Below are 11,619 nucleotides of genomic sequence, written 5' to 3'. Positions count from 1 at the left end.
GTCATGGTAGTGAGCAGCGGTGTGATGGCGTTGCATTGTGGTAGTGCGCAAACGTGCGATGGCGTTGCATCATAGTAGTGAGCAGCGGTGCGATGTGTCGCTTCGTAGTAGTGCACAGCAGTGCGGTGGTATCGAGTCGTGGTAGTGTGCAGCGGTGCGATGGCGTCGCATCATAGTAGTGAGCAGCGGTGCGGTGGTGTTGCTTCTTAGTAGTGCACAGCAGTGCGGTGGTATCGAGTCGTGGTAGTGAGCAGCGGTGTGATGGCGTTGCATCATGGTAGTGAGCAGCAGTGTGGCTGCATCGCATCATGGTGGTGCATTGTGCACTCTTTAAAAGGGATATCCGATACTTAAAAAAAAAAAAAAAAGCGGTCATTGACCGCTCCTGCCAGCGATTCAGCTACTCCCTGTAAACAGAGCAGCTTCTCTTTCTGTTGAGAGGGCAGGACTGCTAGTGTCATGCTGAGTGACAGGCGGTTCCCCCAGTTAGGCAGCGAAAAGCCAGCTGTCAATCAGCATGACACCAGTAGCTACACCCTGTTGACCGCAAGTTGCCGAAACTCTCTTAGCAACTACATTTTTTTTTTTTTTAGTCTCGGATATACCTTTTAATGCTGCGAATGGAGAGATTTTCAGCATTAGAGGAGCACAATGGCAGTGAAACTGTATGGCTCCAGTGAGCTGCCCAGCTTCAGAGCAGAGCTTGCAAGCTCTGTTGATAAGACCTTGAAAGCGCTGAGGTCTTTCTAGCCTCCACTGATACACTGCAGAGGTCGCTGATAATCTAGGCAGCAAGCAATAGATAAAATTAAAAATGATTTTTAAACAAGTAAATAGAGTTGCTTTTCTACATGCACTATTTAGTTTTAACCATTCATCATGATAAATGAGCACCATTCAATTTGTAATTAATTGATGCTTGTTTTGAAATGTGCCTATCAAACGGTATTCATAGAATACGCTATGGAGGTCTTTTAGTTGGGACCTGCATCTAGAAGCTCATTTGCAGGGCTCAAAAGACGGTTTAAAGTGTTCAAAAGAACTCTCATTCCCCATTATTGAAATGTGTAATCAACGGCTGATTGGACCGTTTATGCTGGCATAAAAATCATCATTGGCGGCTCCATGTAAACGGGGGATGTGTTATTGGCAATATACAGTGGGGAAAAAAAGGATTTAGTCAGCCACCAATCGTGCAAGTTCTCCCACTTAAAAAGATGAGAGGCCTGTAATTGACATCATAGGTAGACCACAACTATGAGAGTCAAACTGAGAAAACAAATCCTGAAAATCACCTTGTGCAGGTTTACGAGCGTATGCTTAGAGCCTCCTCAGCTACAAAGATTAAACAGACTTGAAAATAGGTAGATTTCTATCCACAATCTTCTGTCTAAATGCATCTCAAGTCTACCGCCCCAACTAGCAGGACTGACACTTCCTGCAGCCAGTGGAGCAGCATGCGCGCCGCCCCTTCAATCCACTTCTATAGGATTTGGCAAAGTCCGACTATTGGTGACTCTTCTAGTAGTGAATGTAGCACATTTGGTCCCCTACTTATTTTCCCACCCTAAAAAGTGAGACTAAATCTGCATTAGGCATTTACAAGATCTCCTGAGGATGGGAATATCCCTTTTAAGCACTTTGTGATTGGTAAATTACTTCTATTCTGCTTCTAGATAACTGCAAGACACAATCCACTGTTTTCCAGACGGCCATGACATTTGGGTATGTATTGGTGATGATGAAAGGGAGCCATAACACGATACACAGGACTTACTGTGTTCTTCTGATCAATGAGACATTCTCAGAGTAAAGCTGTATAGATCTCATATGTATAAACAGGTTTTCTGGCCTGTACCACAATAAAGAATAATGCACAAGTGCGTGGAGCCGGCACTACTGCGTGCAATAATTACATGGCTGCCACGCATTACTATATTCAGTCTTCGCACATTTGAATTCTCCCCATGTAGAGATCTGTTTCTAATCTTTGTAGCCGAGGAGGCTCTAAGCATATGCTCGTAAACCTGCACAAGAGTAAATTAACTTACAGTATTCAGTCCGAGAACAATCACCAGCCAATTTATTCTCTGCAATACCTTAATCATTCCTCTGTGCTAGGGCTGTAAAATCCTACTTTAATCTTAATAAAACTGCATTAAGCTGGGCAAGATATTGCTATGGATTTCCTGCATTTTAAAGAATGTGAGGCTCAGATCAATAGTTCAAGTAAGAATAGATAATGGCTGTTAAGGCTTATTACCTGGTAAAAAAATAAATAAAATAGTGAGCAGCTTTGATGCATCATGTGCCGATTGTTGCAGATGTGAGATATGGCTTTTGCTACAATTTTCTGTTTATACGAGAACAATCAATGAACAGAAAATTGTCAAGATTGTAAGCTTCCATCTACATGATGGAGACAGCACTTCGCAGTCAGATAAAGGAAAATGGTGCAAACGCAGCAATCAGAACTGTGCCCCACATTTACCAAAGTAGTTTACTTATGTTTTTGGTGTAAACAGGGTAAAAGTGCTGCAAGTAATGGCGTGCAGCAAAAATTTGCTAAAATTTGCAAAATCACTAATCAAATTTGGAAGCCGAGAGAGCGCGCGTGAGTGAGGCGCGCGTGGGAGTGAGAGCGCGCGTGGGAGTGAGAAATGGAGAATCAGGAATCATACGCTCACTGTGAGTTCCCCAATAACCATCCTAGTAGTGGATGCAATCACGGCCTCATACATCACTCGTCAGTCAATTGCATAATTGTCCTGACGACTGGAGTTGTGTTATCCTTGACAAACTGGTGGCAGCGATGGGATCTGTGTGATCTCCAGAGTGTTATCCTTGACAAACTGTTGGCAGTGATGGGATTTGTGCGACCCCCCCCCCCCCCGGTGTTATTCCATGACACTTCATATTAGCAGGGGGCATTTTCCTGGTAAAACCCCTGCAGTACATGCCGTGTAGCCATCTGATAGCGCCTCCTTATAGTACAGCGCAGTTTGGTGATACTTGTACAGGATGAACTGCTACTCTGCACGGCACACTAAGTTTGTATCCTCAGCACAGAACGTAACATGCAATATCCAGCCGCTCTCCCTACGTGCTTTATCCTCTATAATTGTTGTGCTCGTTTGTCTTCAATCTTCCTTTTTTTCCTATTCCGAGATGACATTTGGAGCCTCAAAATCAATTACTCGTTTTCTGGGAACAAATTAATATTGTAAGTTTGTAATTTCATCAGTCCTCTGCACGTCTGTAAGTAAATGCAGTAATAATTCAGAATCTGTGGTTACTCAGGTTTCCTTTGGCTAATGTTACATATTATTTAGAGATTACAATCTATTCAGTGATACATATGTAAAACCAGAAAGCACATCAGAAACATGAAATAATTGACATGTGTTTTGTGCAGAGGAAAAGCAGAAACATCTCATCACTTCTGGCTTCAGAGGAATGATAACTTCCAGGAGTCTTCTCTAAGTGGCTGAAGTGGTAAATCCTGTCTTTCTTAAAGGAGATGTGAGGCAGTGACCGGTGTCCCATGCGAGGGTCGCTATGTGTCCCCCCACAGGATGCACATGGAGGAATATTGAGGCCATGGGAGTGCACTGCAGGCACAGCTGTGATTGCAATGCAAAAAAAAAAAAAAGTAAGTGTCGGTCTTGGGCAAGCTAATCGTCCAAGGCAGATTTAAGAAAACCTGTTATGGGCATTTATTTTTTAAACGGACTACAGGATGGTAGTAGGGCAGTCCGGTTCCTTCCCGGCCGGGTTTTCCATGTGGCCTATGGCCACAGGTTCCTTGTAAAAACCCAAGAGGCAGAGGGTTGGGTGTGTCAGTTTGGTTTTGCAAGTGTGCAGAGCGGAAGGCTCTGCAGAGCTCCACCTGTGTGAGACAACACAGGCAAGCGGAGCTCAAAAGGCATGGCACGCACAGTGTACATGGCAGTGCATTCGCCCACGGTAAGCAGTCTCGGAGGTGGACTGGCGTGTTTACCAGAGGAGAACGTGTGCTGTGCATTGCTTCGAGTTGGACATTAAAACAAGTTTTGCTTTGAACTTTGCTCGATCACGGTCTCATCACTGCACAGTGTGGATATCACTGCACTGCATAGGCCATACACCTTATATAGCCTTTGGCTGAGTGCTTGTTCATCCAACAGCTATGCCTTCTGACCCCTCCATGCACATTCACGCTCAATTTAGCTGAGCACACCTACCTTTGTAATGGAAGATGGGAGTAACCTCCTACCAGAATTCCCTGGAGGAGGCTTATCTCATCCAAATAAAATTATTGGGCATGTTAAAATCAACATCCCCAACCATACCTCTAAAAAAAGAACTCTGCCATAGGCAGCATGAATCAAGAGCTTGGTCGCATGATAGCAGCCAGGTATATTTTTTTTCTGAAATGGTCCAGTGTGTCTGAGAAAGCATAGTTTGAGAATCCAGCCGGAAACCATAGGAATAGGCAGGACTAGTCCAGCGCCGCCCAGGATGTCTTTTCCCCACCCTGCTACAGATGATTCACAGGTCTCACCCTATGCACACACATCACCTGTCAAAAGCCTGGAGAGGCGCAAGAAATAGTTTAGTCCTTCACCGCCCCAGCCAACTCTGTACCCATGGTTCCCAGATTGATCTTGAGGCTGTCTGCCTACGTTGCATTTTTCATGCCTTTCTTCCGTAGCGGAAATGCATAAAAATGCTTAAAAACCATATTCCCATGCAATCCTATGGGATTCCGCAGTTGCTGTGCCCATGCTGCAGATTTTTCCGCTTTGGAATCGCACAGCGGTAAAATCTGCAGCATGTTCATTATTTCTGCGGAATTGCAGCGATTCCGCAGCCATAGGATTGCAATGCGTAAAGTGAGCGCTTCATGTGCGGATGGTACCCACTCAGGAGGAGAGAAGACTCTCCTCCAGGCCCTTGGGAACCAGATTTCTGTAAAAAAAAAAAAAAAATTAAAAATAGGGATATACTTACCTTCTGATGGCCCCCGAAGTCCTCTCGCCTCTCAGCGGTGCACAGGCTGCTTCCGTTCCCAGGGATGCATTGCGCGAATCACCTGAGATTATGTCGCAGTCACGCGACCGTGACGTCACAAAGGTCCTTCGCGCAAAGCATCCCTGGGAACGGAATGTACCGGAAGCGCCGCTGAGGAGATCGGGGGCCGTCGGAAGGTGATAATTACCAATATTTTTTTTATTACTATTTTTAACATTCTATCTTTTACTATTGATGCTGCATAGGCAGCATCAATAGTAAAAACTTGGTCACACTTGTCAAACACTATGCTCGACAAGTGTAACCAACCTGTCAATCACTTTGCCAAGCGATGCTTCAAATCGCTTGGAAAACGCTAGCATTCTGCAAGATAAAAACGCTTGCAAAACGCTTGTGTTTTGTGGGAAAATGCATGTGAATTCCGCATGCGTTTTATCCGCGGCAGGGAGTTGCGGAAATGCTGCGGACATTTTCCCTTCCCCCATGACGGCACACCTGAGAGAGGGGATCCGCCCAGCCAGGACAGGAAACCCTACTGAAAATAAAAGGGCGGTACCTCTCCCTCGCTTCAGTTGGGTTTCCTGTCCTGACAGGGACCCTCTTACTGAACACGGCGGTTCACTTACACAGGTCCCGTCCCGGCGTGGAAGAACAGGCAGCGCCTGTGCGTCGGGTTCGGGGGTCTGGAAGCGCCGTCCGCAGGTCCTCCGGGTCTCTGCGTCCGAGCGGGTGTTGAGCAGCATGGTCAGAGGGCTGTGTTCCCTTCCATGGCTGCCACGCCGCCCTCCCCTCTCTGCTGGCGTCTAGGTGCGGTGGCCGCTTCCGGGTCGCTCGCCTGACGTCACGCGCAAGGCACGCTGGGAATGGGCGTGCCCGCGTGACGTCGGGGGCGGGCGCCGGATCCAAGATGGCGGCGCCCATGATGAGAACGCCGGCCGGTGAAAGGGAACTCCGGCGGCACGGCAGAGAGTGGGAGGGGGTTAATTTGGGCACCGAAGGAGGCGGGGAGTGCAGTGGTCCCCCCATAAAAGGGGGTTAGACCACAGAAGACGCGCTCATGTCCATAAACTTCACCATGGAAGTAGGACAACAGGAGCAGCAGCAGCAGCAGCCGCCTTCACAGCAGCAGCAGCAAATGGAGCTCTCACCAGATGCCTTGCCGAGCCACCAGCATACCAAGAGCAGCCGCTCAAGTGGTAGGAACAGCAGTCGCTCTGTCCGGCAGGATTCGTCGGCGTCCAGGAGGGACGCTTCACGTGCATCTGTCCAGCCTCCAAAATCGGTACCCTTGATTGTCGGTGGTGGTGAGTGATCTACGTGAATGTAACCCTTATGGTAACAGGGTCCATTTTTGTCTGTTTTGATCACTAGGGGTCCAGGAAAGCGGTTGGTAAAACAAAGAACCGAGAGTGTGCCCTTTGTAGAAACCCGCTTGCAGTTCAGTGGCAGAAGGATCTCTGTGCTGACTGCATTACGAAAACCATACAAGAAGAGACCCCTAATTTTGCCACTAGCCTAAAAGCCATAATACAGGCTGAAATAAAAGACTCCTTAAAATTGGCCCTTAGCGAACCAAGAAGGAGAAGCCGTAAGGCGTCCACAGACTCAGATGCCTCTCAGAGACAGGGGAGTCATAAAACATCCCGGTCTCCCTCTACCTCCTCGGCCTCTGTCCAGTCTTCAGATTCCTCCTCGGACAGTGATTCAGGAGGTCGTCCATGTTTCCCAACTGAGGACGTAGATAAACTGGTCAAAGCAGTTAGATCTGCAATGGGGCTTAAAGAGGAGAAAACACCTAGGTCACTAGAAGATGTCATGTTTGGTGGCCTAGAAGAGAAAAGGAAACGCACGTTTCCAGTTAATGCAAAAATAAAAGCATTAATTGATAAAGAGTGGAAAAAGCCCGAAAAAATGGGTTCCTTGCCCTCTTCATCCAAAAGGAGATATCCTTTTGAGGATAAAGACTCTGAGTCCTGGGAGAAAATCCCTAAGATTGACGGGGCAGTAGCCAAATGTTTAAAAAAATCATCCCTTCCGTTAGAGGACTCTGGTGTTCTCAAAGACCCACTTGATAAAAAAGCAGATAGTTTCCTGAGACACATCTGGGAAGCCTCAGCGGGGGGCCTTAAGCCGGCGATTGCGGGAACATGTACGGCCCGTGCCCTAATGGTCTGGCTACATCAGGTAGAAGATCAACTGAAAAACAAAGTACCCAGAACTGACATCCTTGCAAATATTTCTTTGCTACAAGGAGCAGCAGCTTTTTTGGCAGACTCTTCTGCGGATTCCGCAAGACTAACAGCTAGAGCCGCGGGTTTGTCCAACGCGGCAAGAAGAGCCCTCTGGCTCAAAGGTTGCCCGGGGGATTTGCCATCTAAACACAAACTGTGTTCTATCCCATGTGACGGCCAACTTCTCTTCGGTAAAAAACTTGAAGACATCCTGGAACATGCAGGAGATAAGAAGAAAGGTTTTCCCAACATCCCTAAAGATCCTAAAAAACCTTTTTTTCGGAGGAGAAGATATAATAGAGGTCGCCCCCCAGGGGAGAGGAAAAATTGGGATTTTAGAGATAATAGAGGATCGGGCTATATGTTTAAAGGGCCCTCCACATCGGCAAAAAAATCCCCCCAATGACATTACGCCAGAAGTGGGAGGAAGACTCTCCCTCTTCTTTCCGGCCTGGGTAAATATCTCCCCCAGTATCTGGGTCACGAACATCATCAGAGACGGCCTAAAAGTAAAAATTCGTCTGTCCTCCCAGACGAAACTTCATAATAACTCCCCGACGGAAGTCTCAGCAGGAACAATCTGCCCTAGAAACCGAGATCTTGGGACTTGTCCACAAAAAGGTTCTTCAGGAGGTCCCGGTTCAGGAAGAAGGAGAGGGGTTTTACTCCCCCCTCTTCTTGATCCAAAAACCGGATGGTTCTTGGAGAACTATTATAAATCTAAGAAAGCTCAACCAATCCATAGAGAACTACACTTTCAAGATGGAGTCTATAAACACGACCATAAAACTTCTCTTCCAGCACTGCTTCATGGCAGTAATAGACTTAAAGGATGCTTACTACCATATACCAATACATCAGGAATATCGGAAATACTTGAGGGTAGCTCTCTATATTCAAAATCAGGTAAAGCATTTTCAATATACAGCTCTTCCATTCGGCCTGTCTACAGCCCCCAGAGTTTTCACCAAAGTGATGGTGGGTGATGTCATACCTCCGGTCCCGGGATGTAGTAATTGTCCCATATCTGGACGATTTCCTGGTAATAGGGAGGTCAGAGTCCCACTGCACTCATCAAATATCAGTGGTAACATCAACTCTAATGGAGCTGGGTTGGATAATAAACATCCCCAAATCCAGACTACTGCCAGTAAAAATACAGTCCTTCCTGGGGTTAATACTGGACTCCGAGCGTCAGCTCTGCCTCCTTCCACAAAACAAAGTGGACAAGATAATAAACCTGACCAGTACAGCAATACGTCAACCCGCAATGACTCTCAGAAAGGCGATGTCCCTTCTAGGCTCATTAATATCGTGTATACCGGCAGTAGAATGGGCACAATTCCACCTAAGACAACTACAGTGGGAAGTTCTCTCAGCTCAAAGACTGTTAAGAGGGCATTTAGAAGGAAATCTATGTCTCTCCCTGAGCGTAAGGGATTCCCTAGCTTGGTGGACTGTAGAACACCACCTGACAAAGGGGGTCCGGTGGAAAAATCCGGTCATAGACATCATCACGACCGACGCAAGCGGTACAGGTTGGGGAGCTCATCTGAGATCTCACTCTGTACAAGGTACCTGGTCCATAAGAGAAAAAAACTATGGATCAAACGAAAGAGCTATGGGCAGTGGAGAAAGCCCTAAGACATTTTCTCCCTTTACTCCAGGGTCGCCATACTCGAATCCTAACAGACAATCGAGCAGTGGTGGCGTATGTCAATCATCAGGGAGGAACGAGGTCCAAAGGCCTCATGAATGCGTCAAAACTCCTCTTCCAACTGGCGGAACAACACCTGTTATCTCTGTCGGCACTACACATCAGGGGCATAGAAAACACTCAAGCAGACTTCCTGAGTCGCAGAGGCTTAAGACAGGGGGAATGGTCCTTAAACCCCCAGATATTTCAGCAAATAGTCCAAGCCTGGGGCTTACCAGAAATAGACTTGTTTGCCAATTCTCACAACAAAAAAGTCAGAAAACTCTGCTCCTTGAATCCAAGAGAACATCCCTTCGCAGTAGATGCCCTACTAATACCTTGGAAGTTTTCTCTGGCCTACGCATTCCCCCCGATAGTGATGATCCCAGCTGTGATCCGGAAGATCAGAGAGGATCAGGCAAGGATTATCCTCATAGCTCCATTTTGGCCAAGGAGACCATGGTTCTCCCTTCTAAGACAGATGTCGTTAACAGATCCATGGATTTTGCCAGAAATTCCGGACCTACTAACCCAGGGCCCAGTAACCCACTCTCAGGTGAAGGGCTTCCATCTGGCAGCCTGGAATTTGAGAGGGCGTTACTAAGTCGCCATGGATTCTCACCAGGTTTAATCTCCACCCTGTTGAAAAGCAGAAAACCCATAACTTCTAGAATCTATGGTAGGACATGGAAAAAATTTCTTGACTTCCTGGGTGAACCATTGGGGGGAGGTGGCTCCAGTGGGTCCTATCCTAGAATTTCTGCAAGCAGGATTACATCTTGGGTTAGCAACCAGCACCCTTAAAGTTCAGGTTTCAGCCTTGGGGGCCCTGTATAACTGTAATCTTGCCTCAAATAGATGGGTTTCACGATTCATAAAATCTTGCAGTAGATCTCGGCCGGTCGTTATCCCAAAAATCCCTCCTTGGGATCTAAATTTGGTCTTAGAAGCTCTAACTAAACACCCGTTCGAGCCCTTACAGGAGTTATCACCCAAGTTACTTACCCTTAAAACAGTTCTTCTAGTAGCCCTAACATCGGCACGTAGGGTAAGTGATTGGCAAGCCCTGTCAATATCCCCTCCTTATACTCAGGTTTTTGATGACAGGATCGTTCTAAGACCGGACCCGGCTTATCTCCCCAAGGTGGTTCAAAAGTTCCATAGGAGTCAAGAGATTACCTTACCATCTTTCTGTAGTAATCCCAAAAATCCAGGGGAATAAAAGTTCCACATGCTAGATGTGAGAAGATCTATGTTACAGTACATATCTATGACTAGTCAGTGGAGGAAAGACCAAACCCTATTCATAGCCTTTCAGGGTAGCAAAAGAGGGTGTGGGGTAGCTAAAAGTACTATTGCTAGATGGATTAGGGAGGCCATTAGTTTATCCTACTCTGCGGGTGGCACTCCGGTTCCTGAAGGCATCAAGGCTCACTCTACCAGAGCCATGGCTACCTCCTGGGCGGAAAAGGCTGAGGTATCAATTGATCAAATTTGCAAGGCCGCTACCTGGTCCTCACCCTCAACTTTTTTCAAGCACTACCGGCTAGACCTTTCCTCCTCTGCTGACCTAACCTTTGGTAGAAGGGTACTCCAAGCGGTGGTCCCTCCCTAAGGTTTCATTCTACAAAAGTCTCTCAGGTGTGCCGTCATGGGGGAAGGGAAAACACCAGGGTTACTTACTGGTAACAGGTTTTTCCGGAACCCATGACGGCACCTGTATATTCCCCCCCTTTATCACCCTTTCGGTGTGCACTATTGTTTTGGGTGCTTTTTTAGTTAATATGATGTGGTGTTGGATTGCCATGTGTACTAACCAGGGGGGCCTCTCATGCTCTGAAAACCAACTGAAGCGAGGGAGAGGTACCGCCCTTTTATTTTCAGTAGGGTTTCCTGTCCTGGCTGGGCGGATCCCCTCTCTCAGGTGTGCCGTCATGGGTTTCGGAAAAACCTGTTACCAGTAAGTAACCCTGGTGTTTCCGCAGCATTTCTGTAACGTGGGCACATAGCCTTAAACTATATTTTTGAAGCAAGGGTCAGGTTCATACTGTGCATTGCTTGGCAGCTTGATTCAAGTGACAGGGTCCTTTTAAAGAAACGCAACAGAAAAGCACTAGGTATAGATTAACAGCTTTACCGATAGAAAGTCACTCTGCTCCAGGAAGAAGAGCGCTAGCGTCCTAGTGCCTCCTATTGCTAGTAGACAATAGGTCTAATTTTCACAAGCCTAGCAAGGTTGACTAAAGAAAGTGCCCAGAATTTAGTCCTAGACCCCTACTTACTCTTCGCTCTATATACCACTCCTCTTGGGCAAACCTCAGCATATTTTGTTTCCAGTACCATCACTATGCTGATGACACCCAATGATACACATTGTCTCCTGACATCGCCCTCACAGCAGTACAAAATACCAGTGACTGTCTTTCTGCTGTCTGCAACAACATTTCCTCCCTCTGTCAGAAATATTTGCAAAACTACACTCCTTGTGCTTCCCCTCTATCTACCCAAACCTGATATTACCATTTCTGTGGGTGGTACTACCATAACTCCAAAGAAGCACACTCACTCACTGCCTTGGGGTTATATTTGAGCCGATCTATCCATTACTCCCTATATCCAATCACTCATGTCACTGGCACCTAAACATTTCCAGAATCCCACATCAACTTACCAGTAACA

The 11,619-nt window shown here is 46.8% G+C and overlaps 1 long non-coding RNA gene across 1 annotated transcript in view; it reads right to left on the bottom strand.

Moving 5' to 3' along the window:
- Nucleotides 1-577: 577 nt before the first annotated feature.
- Nucleotides 578-11,619, bottom strand: part of LOC138672820 (uncharacterized) — an 87,037-nt gene continuing 75,995 nt past the window's right edge. Inside the window, exon 5 of the long non-coding RNA XR_011319778.1 lies at nucleotides 578-3,204. This is a non-coding gene — a long non-coding RNA (uncharacterized lncRNA). The remainder of the gene's footprint in view (nucleotides 3,205-11,619) is intronic.

Source organism: Ranitomeya imitator, chromosome 3, assembly GCF_032444005.1.
Source record: "Ranitomeya imitator isolate aRanImi1 chromosome 3, aRanImi1.pri, whole genome shotgun sequence".
Classification (NCBI taxonomy): domain Eukaryota; kingdom Metazoa; phylum Chordata; class Amphibia; order Anura; family Dendrobatidae; genus Ranitomeya; species Ranitomeya imitator.
The sequence above is the reverse complement of the archived record's forward strand: the minus strand, read 5'-3'. Positions and strand labels throughout refer to the sequence as shown.